Below are 14,056 nucleotides of genomic sequence, written 5' to 3'. Positions count from 1 at the left end.
TCTACCCTCTAGCAAGTATTTCCTGAATCTCTACTACATGTCAAGTACTGAAGTTTTTTGATAGAGAAGGTAGTGAACATGAAATAAGATGGCATAATAACAGAGTAAATTTTGAAGGTTTGGGTGTGATTTTTTCAGACAAAGACTGTTTTTAATATTCCCTGGATAACTTGGAACCACTTCCTCTACCCCTTCAAAATCATAGAGATTGTGAACATCCATGAAATCAGATTTCCGATAATTCCTGTTATTCCTGGGGAGCATAATCTCTGCTTTACGTCCTTGCCCTTGCCACATCTACCAGAAATCCCAGAGAGGAAGTCAGCACTTAAGATATAGAATGAGGGGAATCATGACAGACTCAGTTCCAGAATAAAGTAAATGGTAGTAATTGGTAGTAGCATCTATCATTTATTGAGCACTTACTTGATGCCAAACCCTATAGTAGTGGTATGTACATTATCTTATTAATCTTCAAAACAATTGGACAGAATAGGTATTATTAGCCCTACTTTGCAGATGTTGTGTGCTAAAATAGCTAGCGCAAACTACTCATAATGCAAAGACATTCAGACACAAAGTGTGAGAGCAACTTTCCTATCTCTAGAAAACACTAGAAGATGTAGTACATTTTCAGAAGTTGCTGATGGGAAGTCTGGGAAATACTGCACCTAGTTGTGAGAGATGGAAAAAGGGAGTGGTGAACCATTAAGCCACTCTCAGCTCTTTATATATGGTGAGTCACTAGTCATTAAAGATGGCCGTTGGACAAAACATCTCCCAGCTGAGGCAATTATAACTGATCTGCTCATCTTGCTTTTCCCCTTTTACTTCATCCCAAACACTTGCTAAGCAATATTCATTTCCAGCTCTGAATTTACTGTTGAAACTTGATACATTCTTGATCTTGACCTTTAAATCTCCACAAGTCATGGCTCACATTCTCCAGGGGAATTCGAGTAAACAGTTGCCTGAATGAAACTGACCCCAGTATTCTTGCAATTCCACATCTCGTAGCCTGTGAAATGACCCTCTGCAGAAGGAAAGTGGGTAGTGTACATGTAAAGCAAATCTATTCTAAAAAACATTTAAAAATATGTTTTCAGTATAACTCTCACATTGAATTCTTTAATGAGAAATAAAAATCATTCATCTTAAGTTATTTGAAAAGTTTCCTGCTTAATAATAGAACCAAGCTTTAGAACCTCAGCTTTAGCCCCACCCACAATTCAAGAGGTAGAACAAATTAGATGTAGAACAGATACCAATCCAGTTTGAACAAAACAAGTGTTTATTTTCAGGCTTTGTATTCACTAGGCACCACAATGTTCCTTCTCTATTATCAATCATGTTTTATAGAAATATGAAAACAGAATTCCTAAAAGATGTAAGTACGACATTTATATCAAATTATCTCTCTTAAATACCTATCCGAATTCTCTTTTTAATTTCCCTTTCCCTCCTCAAGGAACATTCACTAGCAAATTATGTATCCTTTTTTTGCTGGAGAGTTTTATGCATGTTGAGATGAGTCACTTAGTCATGGCTTTTGCAAAATTCTGGTGAGGAAAATCTACTTATGTCTTGTGATAATATCATCTTCAGAAGTGTGTCATCTTCTGAAGGGACTTTTTGGAGCCCTCAGAAAGCACACCCTGGTTGGTGATAGGATCCAGGCCTCAAGGCAGACTAATATGGAAATATATTGTGAGTACTGCACAGGAGACGTCATAAGATTCTTTCTAAAAGTCACGATAAAGTGCTTTTCTTTAATGTCAGTAGAGGATGATGGAAAGAGCACTGGGCTAAGAGTCCAAGAGATGAGTTTAAGACCTAGCTATGCCTGCAATTTTTCCCTGGACAAATTATTTCACTTCCTTGGGCTTCGGCTTGCTTAAGTTATCTGGAGGGGTTGGAATTGTCAGAAAATTTAAAGAAATGTGATAGATGATGGTCCTTCTATCAATTCTCTTTTGTATTAAACTTTTAACCTCTTATTTATCATTTTATCTTTTTCCTGAAAACTATGATCAGTTCCCATCACACTTCTACCAACAGCATCTTCTACTCAAGCCTACTCTTTTTTTTAACCACTTAGTTAAACTTTTAATTTGTTTCTCAGCAATTTTGTTCAACACGTCCTGGCTTTGAGACTTTTTTGTTCAACATGTTCAACATGTTGATACAATAGTTGGTACGATTTGGAATGGTAGAGGTGGGTTGATCAGGTGGGCATTTTTAAACCTCTCATGGCATGATCTTCTCTTTCAATACTCAGCCATTCTCGTTTATATCTAAGGCTGCAGTGAATTTGAATTGTGAGGGTTAGGACACCTAACTGTTCTTTCTTTACACTGGTTTAGCTGTAATAAATGTTGGGTAACTTGGAGTCTATGGGCACATATTTCAGGTTTGCACATTGTTTGCTCTCAGCCTTAAAGGGAAGGATGACAATAGTACACAGTTCCTGAGCAACAGTGGCCCAAAGACCACCCTGGACATGTATGAAGTAGGAGGCAAGTGATGTACCATGTGGCTTAACTCAGTATGGTAGGCAAGACTCCATCACAGATTGTCTTAAGGGGTTGATCTGAGCATGTGCATGTTTCATTCTATTTACAAGATTGTGTGAGTACACAAACCTATACCGGAATATTTGGCAGTATCTGGATCACACAGTATAAAATGTCCAATGATAATTACATGATGATTTGTTGCTATGGTTTTGCATTTTTTGAGGCTTCCCTCAATTTTATTCACTACTCTCCTTACTCAGAAAGGACTGGATATACAATCTTGGTATGGTAATTTTTTTCAAAGTAGAAAATCTCTCACAGAATATGTCTGACTATCCACAATAAGTTTTTCCCATGATGTTATTCATACTGTTGGTATATGACCTCATTTATATTTTTACTTTTCATATCAGTTTTAAATTCTTTATCCAGTAAAATGTACATGGCTCTTATGTTCTCCCGTCTCCCAGTGGAGAAGAGGGGAGAATTTCACACAATGATATAATCAAAATGGGCTTCATCTAGATGTAGAACCCTATGGTAAGGAGGGAAGAGGGCTTTTTGTGTTCGTGCACTATGCTGGCTCCCAGAAGGTGAGTCAAACAGTCCAGGCTGTTGGAGGGGAAAGGCCAGGAAATCACTACCTAGTCCTCTTCAGAGGAGCTTCACATTTGGTGCTCTCCCTCCAGCGCAGCCTCTGGTCTCTCTTTCCTGCTGGAAAGAGTCCTTATATCTCACTTTACAGGAAAAAGAGGACCATCTGCATACTCCAGCAAATTCTGAAACTGAGGTCAAGAAATATAAAGTGAAAAGGGATCTTGAAAAGACCCTTAGATCTTTGAAGAAGGCCCCTTTGACTCCGAGAAACAAGCAGAAGCTGATGTCTCCACAGAGCCTGCACAAATGCTCCCTGTAGAGAAGAGGAAGCAGCAGACTTATGGGCTCCTAAAGGTGAAACTCCAGCTCCAAAGAAAAGCTGACCTAGAGGGTCCCTTTTGGATGGTGGCTGAGATGTAGGTTCCTTTGGGAAAATTTGCCTGGTCCCTAGGCTGGGCAGCTCTGACCTCTTAAAGTCACAGGGAATCCTTTGTCAAGGCATGTGTGTGTCACTAGGGATCCCAAGGAGACACCCTAAGTCCCATCCATCCTGACACTCTCCAAAGTCTAGGTCTAGCAGCTCTCCACCCAATATGGAGGCACAGAGGAGCCTGTGAGTTTCCTTTTGTTTTTGCAAGCCAGCAAACCAGGCAAGGTTAGGGCAACTGTGGAACAAAGAGAAGCCTCGTGAGAATTAAACTCATGACCTCATTCCCATTAGCACTAATTCAGCCCTGTGCACAGGCAACACAGTGTTCCCAAACAGAGCCAATACATGACTACTTTGTAGCAGATTCTCTCTTTTTGGAAGAGTAGCCTGTGGAAATATTATATAGAGAGATGAGTTCTTGATTGGTCATAGAAGTAATGATTCTTTTGCTATGCTGTTCTGGATTAAAAAAAAAGAGAGATGTTATAAGAAAACACGATGTGTTTAGATCACCACATGACAGGCAAATGCATAGCCAGTGGAGTAGGGTAAGTATAGACTATGTGTAATTTATGGTTAGTTACTCCAAACTATGCAAGTATTTTGTCTCCACTCTGGAAGAGAAAATAAAATTCATATTTCTTTGGACTTGTAGGGAAATATTTTGGGTAGAACACAGCTTGGGCAGCAATGGAAGTGGGAAATACTCATAATTCCCATTGCCTGCTTGTTAGTCTTATTTTCTTCCTTTTAATTTTCTTTTCCTTCCTTACCTACCTGTAAATAGTCAGAACATGAGGCCCCAGATTTCCTGTCACTCCTAGATGAAAGGGTTTGAATAGTCTCTAAGGTGTTAGGAACTCTATATATTTAAAAGAATAGCTTGCTCTTCTTCTCAGGAATAGTTATGAAAGAAAATTAATAAAATAACTAGAAAGGGCCATGCTTTACACAAAGGCAGGGGACAGCATTCCTGGTATTTGTCAAATTATATCATGTAAAAATATGATATTTTTAGAGTAAAAATCATGATCTAAAGTCATACACACATATATATATTAATTTTACTTCTGTAACAAAGTATACAGAAGCAAACAGGAAGACAAATAGAAAAATATCTTGTGTGGTGGAGCTATATATTTTTTTCTTTTAAACTTTTCTTTAAGATATAGGTCACACACACACACACACATTCATATGCACACGATATCTGATAGAGCCTAAAAATCAAAGGTCAAAGTGTCAGGACTTCCCTGGTGGTCCAGCGGTCTAAGACTCCGCACTCCCAATGCAGGGGGCCTGGGTTTGATCCCTGGTCAGGGACCTAGATCCCACATGCTGCAACTAAGAGTCCGCATGCCACAACTAAAAATCCTGCATGCCGCAACTAAGACCCAATGCAGCCAAATAATATTAGAAAAAAAAAAAAAAAAGTCAAGGTGTCCTGGCAGAAAAGGTTAAGGGGAGGGGAAAACTAGACTCATCAGTGATGTTGTGTTGCTTTCTCATTCTCATTCAGCTTGCAATACAGCAACAGCTTCCTGTCCCTTTTCATGGCCCAGAGTATTGTAATCTTTGTGGTAAGAGTTCCTGAACCAAGAGGGCTGATGCATCCCACGTACCAGAAATGTTGCTGGCACAGCAACACTCTCGACATTTGTGCTCTTGTGTAATTTAAGCAATCTCTTCTACTTACAAACTCACAACTCTACAGAGAACCTGGTTGAGAATTGGGTGGTGGTGCAAGGTGGCATGTTATTCAACTAATCTGATTCAATCCTGAAAGGCCAAAACAGTAATTCAACAGGAGACTCTTAAAAAAAAAAAAAAAAGTGTGATTTAGAGGCGTTTTCTTCTCACACCATTTCCTGTCAAATAGAGTGATAGTTATTGGGTACAATAAGAAAATAAAATATTTTGTTTCAAAGAATAATGAAAATGGCTGGCAAAACTTTTTATTTCACATTCAAGTAAGTCTGCTGATTGGAGTAATTCTGATGGTATCCTTTATGCATAAGATCGAGAATGAAAGCAAATGTTTTCAATATGCTAGCTATAGGCCAACTTAGTAACTTAGTATTTCATATGTAGTAACTCATCTAAACCTCATAATATGCCACAAAGTAGCAAGTACTATGATACTTATATTAAATAGGAGGAAACAGAAACAGGAAGGTTAACTTACTTGGCTAAGATCACACAATTAGGTGGTGGCTGGAACTCAGACATAGGCTGTGCTTGTAAAAACTGTCATTTTTTTCTGAAAATGAATGGATTCCTTTTTCTGAAAGAGAACAGAATCTGTCATTTGTTACATGTCTACGAAAAAGAAAATTTTCAATGATTTAAACATAATGGTTGACATTTATCAAGTGCTCCCTCTGTGTCAGAGAATTTCTAAGCACTTTCCCTGAAATATCTCATTAGTGCTTGCAATAATCCTCTGAGGTATTATTAGCTCCATTTTAAAGACAAGGAAACTGAGGATCAGAGAACAAGTAACTTGTCTAAGTTCCAAAAAGTAAGAGGGACATAAGATTCAGGTAGTTAGACTCCAGGGCTCATACCCTTTACCACTACTTTGCATGTTCAATGGATTAGTCAATTATTCACATTAATTGAACACTCATGAAGTTTAGAGTGTTGAAGGGTACCTCCCCCTTGGGATATATTATTACCTTCCCTTTGGGGTATATTGTTTGTCTGTTAGCATGAAAAATGAAGTCCAGGAAGCACCATTAATTAGGACCATTTGAAGTCCATGGAATTTGACCATCAGATGACTGGTTCTTTGCTAATGTATTCTGACTGGCTGCAGACTTAAATCCTGCACTCTTTGCCAAAGCATTCTTGGACTTATTATTAATGTTTGGGTAATTTTCCAAGACATGCCAAACTTATATGAATAACTATTCCTGTCTTGTAAATTGGTAGAGTTGTTATGATTTCTCTCAATGACTACACTCTGGGCAGGAAGATGGCATCAGGATAACTAGATAAGGTAAAATTTATCTGTAAACTTTGTTCAACATGGTATCCTTGATGTATTCTTTGTAGAAAGGGGAGAAGCAACAACGAGAATAAATAAATTAAAAACTGATATTCTAGAAGGAAGACAGATTGATAGCTGATTGTCAGGGACTTGGCCACCAATAACCTGGATGACCTTACATTTTCTGTGATCCAGAATCATAATATGTAAAATGGTGGGGTTAGGGTTAATGATCTCTAGAAGTGCCTTCTATTTCTAATATTTAAGTGCTTTATAAATAAGAGGTATATTGTGCATGGAATGGGGTATGGGGAGATTGAGAAGAGTAATGGTGATAGTTTGTGGATACAGACATATAATGAAAAAGTGATTTACAAAGTAAAAAAGTCATTAGAATATATTATAGTTTAGGGATGTCAAGCTGCTAAGTCCCTGCCACTAGCAGTTTATTTTTGATCAAGCACTAGCCAATCACAGTTAACAAATTCACCCTTAGCAGTTTTTATCTACCAGGCCTGGACAGGGTATGTGAAGTCTGTTCATGTGGCAGTAGGATGAAATCAAGACGGTCATAATCAGTAATCAGTGTTACAGCCAAGAGTTGAGAGACAATGGCTCAAGTTGAAAAGGCAAGGTTAGCAGCTAAGTCAGAAGAAACGGACCAAGAAGGCATGCTTGAACGGCTTAGGAAATCTCAGAACCTGTGTAAGAATTTGGTTGCTGTGCCAAGCTTCATTCATTCTAGGGCACACAGGTAGATGACACCAAGCCAGTGGGCAAGACTGATCAAAAGCACTTACTGATTTTTAAGTTATAGAAAAAGCATCTGATTAAAAACAAAGCAAAACAAAAAACCTAAGTTCAAATCCTCGCTCCAATATTACTGTCACAATAGAAAGGTTAATTAATATCTCTGAAAATCAGGTTTTTCCAACAGCAAAATCGGATTAACCTTCCTCAAAGAGACTTTATTTAAGGATTAAACTAGGGACTTCCGTGGTGGTCCAGTGATAAAGACTCCGTGCTCCTAATGCAGGCGGCCCGGGTTCAATCCCTGGTCAGGGAACTAGACCCTGCACGCCACAACTAAAGATTCCGCATGCCTCAGTGAAGATCCCGTGTACCACGACTAAGACCTGGTGCAGCCAAATAAATAAACAAATAAATAAATATTTTAAAAAAGGATTAAACTAGATCTGTACATGAAATTGCCCCCAAACTAAAATATACCATACACAATGAAAAAGGGCTATGGATGTTGCATCATTTCAATTGACTACTCAGACAATAACTCTTTCAGGAGACAGTCTCTTCCCTGTTGGATTTACATAATGCCTAGTCACTTGAAATTTAGTTAGAATCTTGAAGGTTCTATTAAAAATCCCTGTTCTATCAAAGATCATCCTCAAACACTAAAACAATTGAAAGAGCTTAGAAGAAGAGTATTCTAAGGATTCAGTGTGGGATTAATAGGAAGATTCTCAGCTGTGAAAAAAGATAAATGTTGAAGTTCTATATGACTAGATCTGTGCAGACTGTGTCCTCTGAAGACTGGACCATACTAACCAGTGTGGAGACTCAGGCAGGCAGGGGGTGGTGGATCTCATAGAGCAGTAACTGACCACAGGGACAGAGAGGTGTAAAGGCCAAGTGTGCTGGATGTGGAAACAAATGACCGACCTTCTTGCTCATCTAATGTGACCCTGTGGACAAGTTTAGTGCCTTTACTACATTTGTGAAGTGAGGGGCTGGGACCAGGTGACCTCTAACATTTCTACCAGTTATAATAGTCTATGATTCTGCAAATTAACTGTGTCCCATATTTGTCCATCAGATTTCACTCTTCAAAGCATGTTCATAACTATTAATCACTTATTCTATGAGGCAGGCATGGTGTATATTATATCAGAGTTGGGTATGTTTCCCTTTAAGAATTCTTGGCAATTATAAATTATTTTCAACTATAATGTGATATGTTGGCTGCTATGGAAACTGCATTAATACATGAAGCATGCAAAGACTGTCACCACATCAGATGTTGCTGCCCTTTGGCTATGCTAACTTACTCATATGGTTTTTTTTTTTTTGAAAAATATTTCTCTCTTCTCTTTTTCTAAACACATGGACATTATGCTTATAATCCAAGAAATCTCATTTTGAAGTGACTCATTCTTATGAAATGTACTCAATGACTTGGAACAAAAGATTCTGGTAGAAATACAACCTGGAAAAAATATTCCATTAAAAAATATATACATAGTATTCATTTAGTATTTCTATGGCTCAACTAAAATGTGAAAAGAAGCTATGGAAGAAAAATTAAATTAATCAGCTGGCATCATGTTTATATTAAAATTGAAAAGGAAAACCATGCATGAGTTTAAGCATAATTTTTTCATTTAAAATAATATATAAAGATATTTAGTATGTCTGAGTTCTGACCAAAGCTATGAATTTTTAAACTTTGCATACATTTATGAAATATGAGCACTTATAGGCATCAATGAATCTTAAAAGATCATCATAGCTTTTACATCTATAGACTATTAAATGTAAATATATATTACATATATGCATATAATATACATAATATCTGTAAACACTTACCACCTGCTATAGACTGAATATTTGTGTTCCCCAGAATTCATATATTAATCTAATCCCCAATGTGGTGGTATTTGAAGGTGGGGCCTTTGCGATGTGATAAGGTTATGAAGGTGGAGCCTTCGTAAATGGGATTAGTGCCCTTTTAAGAAGAGACCCCAGAAAGATCCCTTGTTCCTTCCACCATGTGAGGACACAGAGAAAAGACTGTAGCCTGTGAACCAGGAAGCAGGACCTCACCAGACACAAAATCTGCTGACACCTTGATCTTGAACTTCCCAACCTCCAGAACTGTGAGAAATAAATTTCTATTGTTTATAAGCCACGCAGTCTATGGTACTGTTATAGCAGCCTGAACAGACTAAGACACCACCTGCACTCCAAAGCTTGATATCTGTGTTTTGAACGCAGGGCCTCTCTGTCTTAAGTTGGACTCAATTTTCTTGAAATTGCCTGTGTTTTTTTACCCCAAGAAAGAGTGGAGAGGTAGATCTACAAATTATATGGACCAGAAGTATTTACTTTCTCCTACATTCACTGCTCTTTGGCAAACGCATTTAACCTCATTCTTTACCATCTTCCTTGCCACCTTGTGATGCCAACTTTGAAGTGATAACAGTCAGTACTATACTTTTCTTGGTGTCAATTTATAGGGTATTATAGGACACATATTTTTATTTGCATTTCTCTGATTCATATTGAGTTGGATTTTTATGTACCTATTAATTATATGACTTCTGTAAAATAATTATTCATAAATTTGGCTGTTTTTCTTACTGATTTATATTAATTATTTAGATGTAAAAGGAAGTAGACATTTTAATAGAATGGAAAATGTTAATGTTTGATATATTAAAGGTTTAAATTTTTATGTAATAGGCAAATGTATTTTATCTTCATACATATTATGATTTCATTCTTAGTAAGTTCTCATCTTCCATATCTTAAATATCTATATGTATTGACATTTTATAATTTTAATTGTTACCTTTAAACTTTTCATTGCTTCAATATATTTTAGATGTAATGCCAACTGAGAATTGGCCTTTTTTTTTTCAAAATAGTTAATTTTTCCAATGCAATGTTAAACATAATACCTCTTTTTCTTACGAATTTGTGATATTTTAAATCCTATATTGAGATTTTAACATTTGTTCTAGAGCTACTCCATTATCTGTCCCTCAATTCCTAAGCCACCACCACACTATATTAAATATTATATCGTTAAAATGAAATTTATAATCTGATAGCATGATTCACTCCTTAACATGATTCACAATTCTCATTTAATTTTTCCAGATAAGACTAATAAAGTCCTCACCACCAATCAAAATTTCCAATGCTTTTTCTTTTCTATTTCTTTTCATTTTATTTGTTCTGCCTTATTTTTAACATTTATCTCAAACTTGTAAGGAGTCCTTATTTTGCCAGAAATATTTCATATTGAGCTCAGTTTGTAGAATTTTATTTGTACAGAGCACCTTGGATGAATAAGAGTTAATATTGGGAAAGAGTTCAAAAAGACATTGCAAAAGTTGTTCTGAATGCATGCAACCTGAAAAATGGACATTGAATATAGGATTTTTTAAAGCAGGGATGGTAGCACTAGAGGTGGTAGCACTAGAGAATTAATATCTTATATAGGGAAAACATGAGGTGTTTAACTGGTAAGTTCAGTTATATTACTGAATTTGAGTATTCTCAGCCACAAGAGCAACAAATTTCTTTACCCTGGGAAGTTTGCTTGCAATCACACTCACATCACATAGAAGATTTGCACACAACAATGTTACAAGAAAGACGTATCTCCAGCAATTACTGCATTGCATGCTCTTATTCATAAACTTAGACAGGGTCATAGGAATTACAAGACCAATGGAATTATGATTTGGGGGCTTTAATGGAGGAAAGAAATCAGTATTTTAAAGAAGATCATACATACAAGGCAGTGAAATATCACAGATAAGCTCAGATTTGAAACATGATTCCCCTGTGCACTCATGGTTTGATGATGGACAATTCCTGAACCAATCTGATTTTAGTTTCCTCATTCATAAAACAGGTCATAATAATATTCTGTGAGGAATGTAAAAAAGATTAAAGGAAATGACAAAATGATTTACAAACTAGAGGCACTTGAAACAAGGTACTAATAAATGTTAATTATTATATATTGCAATTAATGAGCAATTTTTAAGTGAGTAGAAACTCCCCATAATACTAGGAAGTAAAAAACCATTGCCATGGAATATAAAAACATACAAAAAAGCTCATAGACAGGAAAAGGAAGATCTAAATAGAATGAGGACAGAGACAAATCTAGCTGATCCTTTCTAAGGACTTTATTTTCAGAGAAAGATAAACATTGAAATTTTGAGTCCTATAAAAGATAGTATCTCTTGTATATGGTGCTTGACTACCTGGAACTTGGTTTGAATTAAACTGTTTGAAACTGGAAATGTGACTGATTACATTTGTTTGAAACAAAGGCCCTAAAAATAACAGCAACAAAAAGGTGTTTATATGAAAGATCATCAATTGTCTGTAAGGGAGACAAGGAATAGTGCAGGGAAGTGATAATTTTAGACATACAACCAAGAACATTAAGACCTAAAGAAAAATTCAGAAAATAAGGCAGTTCATTTGCCAACAGAAATATCTTCAGTCAATCTGAAGAAAAGTTTTTTTCTGTACTGGGAATGTGTAAGAGTTGTATTTTTAAAGTTGTCCCCCAAATGTGTCACAAGTTCCATAACATTTGCGATGGCACATGCACTATGGACTGTAAGAAAAAGAGGTCCCAAGTTAATAACCAATCAAATGATTATGGGAGAGAAATGGAAAAATGAAAAAATTGAAATGTATTTTAAAACTGAAGGAGCTAGCTCTGATGGCCTGATTAAAAACCAGAAAAAAAAAAAAAAACAAAACACTGCTGTGACCATTTATTTCTAGTGATACAGAAGTATATGAAATAATTTCTGAACAGATTAATAGCAAAAAGTCCACACAGAAGGTATAAAATGCACCATACCGTTTTCAGATAAGTTATCAACACCCAGACGGAAAATTTATAACTCTTCTAAGAGAGAGAATTATCAGAGTAAGACATCCTGAAAGAGATAAGAGATGGAAAATAGTATTGAGTCTATGTTCCTCAGTTCTAAATCTACTCAAAGACGGTGGCAATTTGTTGAGAAATGTTTGGACATGGAACTTCATTTTCAATAGAACTGACAATTCTGCTCTTACATATCAATTGTAATACAAAAAAAAAAAGCACTTAAGGGCTTCCCTGGTGGCTCAGTGGTTACGAGTCCGCCTGCCAATGCAGGGGACACGGGTTCGTGCCCCGGTCCGGGAAGATCCCACATGCCGCAGAGCAGATAGGCCTGTGAGCCATGGCCGCTGAGCCTGCGCGTCCGGAGCCTGTGCTCCGCAACGGGAGAGGCCACAACAGTGAGAGGCCCACGTACCACACACACAAAAAAAGCACTTAAAAATTAAGGCAATTATAGATTGAAATTAAGAAAATGATGTTCCTTAAAATGTAGACAGTGAATTCTTAGACAGGACATCTCCTCAGGTGATCTTTCAAGAAAGTGTGAACCCTTTGATGTCCAAGGGAGTTACTGGGATTGACTTTGTGACTTTGCCATTCAAACACATTTTATAGCAGAATAAGATATTGAGAAGCAGAACACAAGTAAAAGAAGAATAAGGAGGAGGAGGAGAAGGAGAAGGGGGAGAAGAAGAAGGACAAGAAGAAGAGGAAAGAGAAGTTAGTGCATTCACTAATTGTGGTACTCATTCAGATGACCAAAATATATTTCTCTAATATATTTGGTCTTCATTCATAGTTCTTGCCTCACAGATCCCAACCCTTGGATTTTCTGCCATCACAACTGGGTTTATGTTAATGAAGGTGACTTTTGGATCTCACCGCAGGGTGGCGTCTGGTTGCCAGGAGGACCAACCATTTGAGTAGAGGCTTGGAACTTTCAGTCCCACCCCCTGATTTCCCGGGAGGAGAGAGAGGCTTGAGGTTAAAACAGTCACCATTAGCCAATGGTTTAGTCAATCATAACTAATGTATAATTAGCCTCCATAATACCCAAAAGGACAGCCTTTTGGCCCTTTTCAGAGACCTTCCACGCTGGGGAACCAGAGCACTTCCACGTGCCATGGTGCCGAGCCCCAAGTTCCACAAAGACAGAAGATCCTTTGTTTGGGGCCTCAGCCTATATATCTCCTTATCTGGTTCTTGATTTGTATCCTTTAATATCTCTTTATAGTAAATTGGTAATCTAGTGAGTAAACAGGTTTCCCTAAGTTCCTGAGTGAGCCATTCTAGCAAATTAATTGAACCTGAGGAGAGGGTTGTGGAAACCTCTAACTTAAAGCCGGTAGCTCAGAAGCACAGGTGAAAACCTGGGCTTGCAACTGGCATCTGAAGTGTAGAGTTGTCTTGTGGGACTGAGCCCTTTACCTGTAGAATCTGACTCCATCTCCAGGTAAACAGTGTCAGAATAAATTTGAGTTCTCCGACACCCTGCTGCCATCTGAGAATTGCTTGTTGGTGTATGAAAGCCTCCAAAAACACATGTTGGAACTGGGTCCAGAAGGCCTTTCATGCATTCATTTATTTTATCACTCATTTAGTAAATATTTACTGAGTGCCTGCTTATATTCCAGTCAGTGTTATAGGTGCTAGCGATACAATAATGAATGAAGCTGTCAACATCCCCTCAAGTTTTATGGTAGCAACAAAGATGTGACAACATGTAAATTAGTTTATAATATTAGATAGGGGCTTCCCTGGTGGCGCAGTGGTTGAGAGCCCGCCTGCCGATGCAGGGGACACGGGTTCGTGACCCGGTCCGGGAAGATCCCACATGCCGCGGAGCAACTGGGCCC

The 14,056-nt window shown here is 37.4% G+C and overlaps 1 long non-coding RNA gene across 1 annotated transcript in view; it reads right to left on the bottom strand.

The window, feature by feature from the left end:
- Positions 1 to 970: 970 nt before the first annotated feature.
- LOC114486334 (uncharacterized) overlaps positions 971 to 14,056 on the bottom strand; it is a 23,499-nt gene continuing 10,413 nt past the window's right edge. The window contains exons 2-3 of the long non-coding RNA XR_003679924.1: positions 5,729 to 5,827; positions 971 to 1,033 (exon numbers count right to left, since the gene is read on the bottom strand). This is a non-coding gene — a long non-coding RNA (uncharacterized lncRNA). The remainder of the gene's footprint in view (positions 1,034 to 5,728; positions 5,828 to 14,056) is intronic.

This window comes from Physeter macrocephalus, chromosome 5 (genome assembly GCF_002837175.3).
Source record: "Physeter macrocephalus isolate SW-GA chromosome 5, ASM283717v5, whole genome shotgun sequence".
NCBI lineage: Eukaryota > Metazoa > Chordata > Mammalia > Artiodactyla > Physeteridae > Physeter > Physeter macrocephalus.
This window is presented reverse-complemented; position numbering and strand designations above follow the sequence as displayed.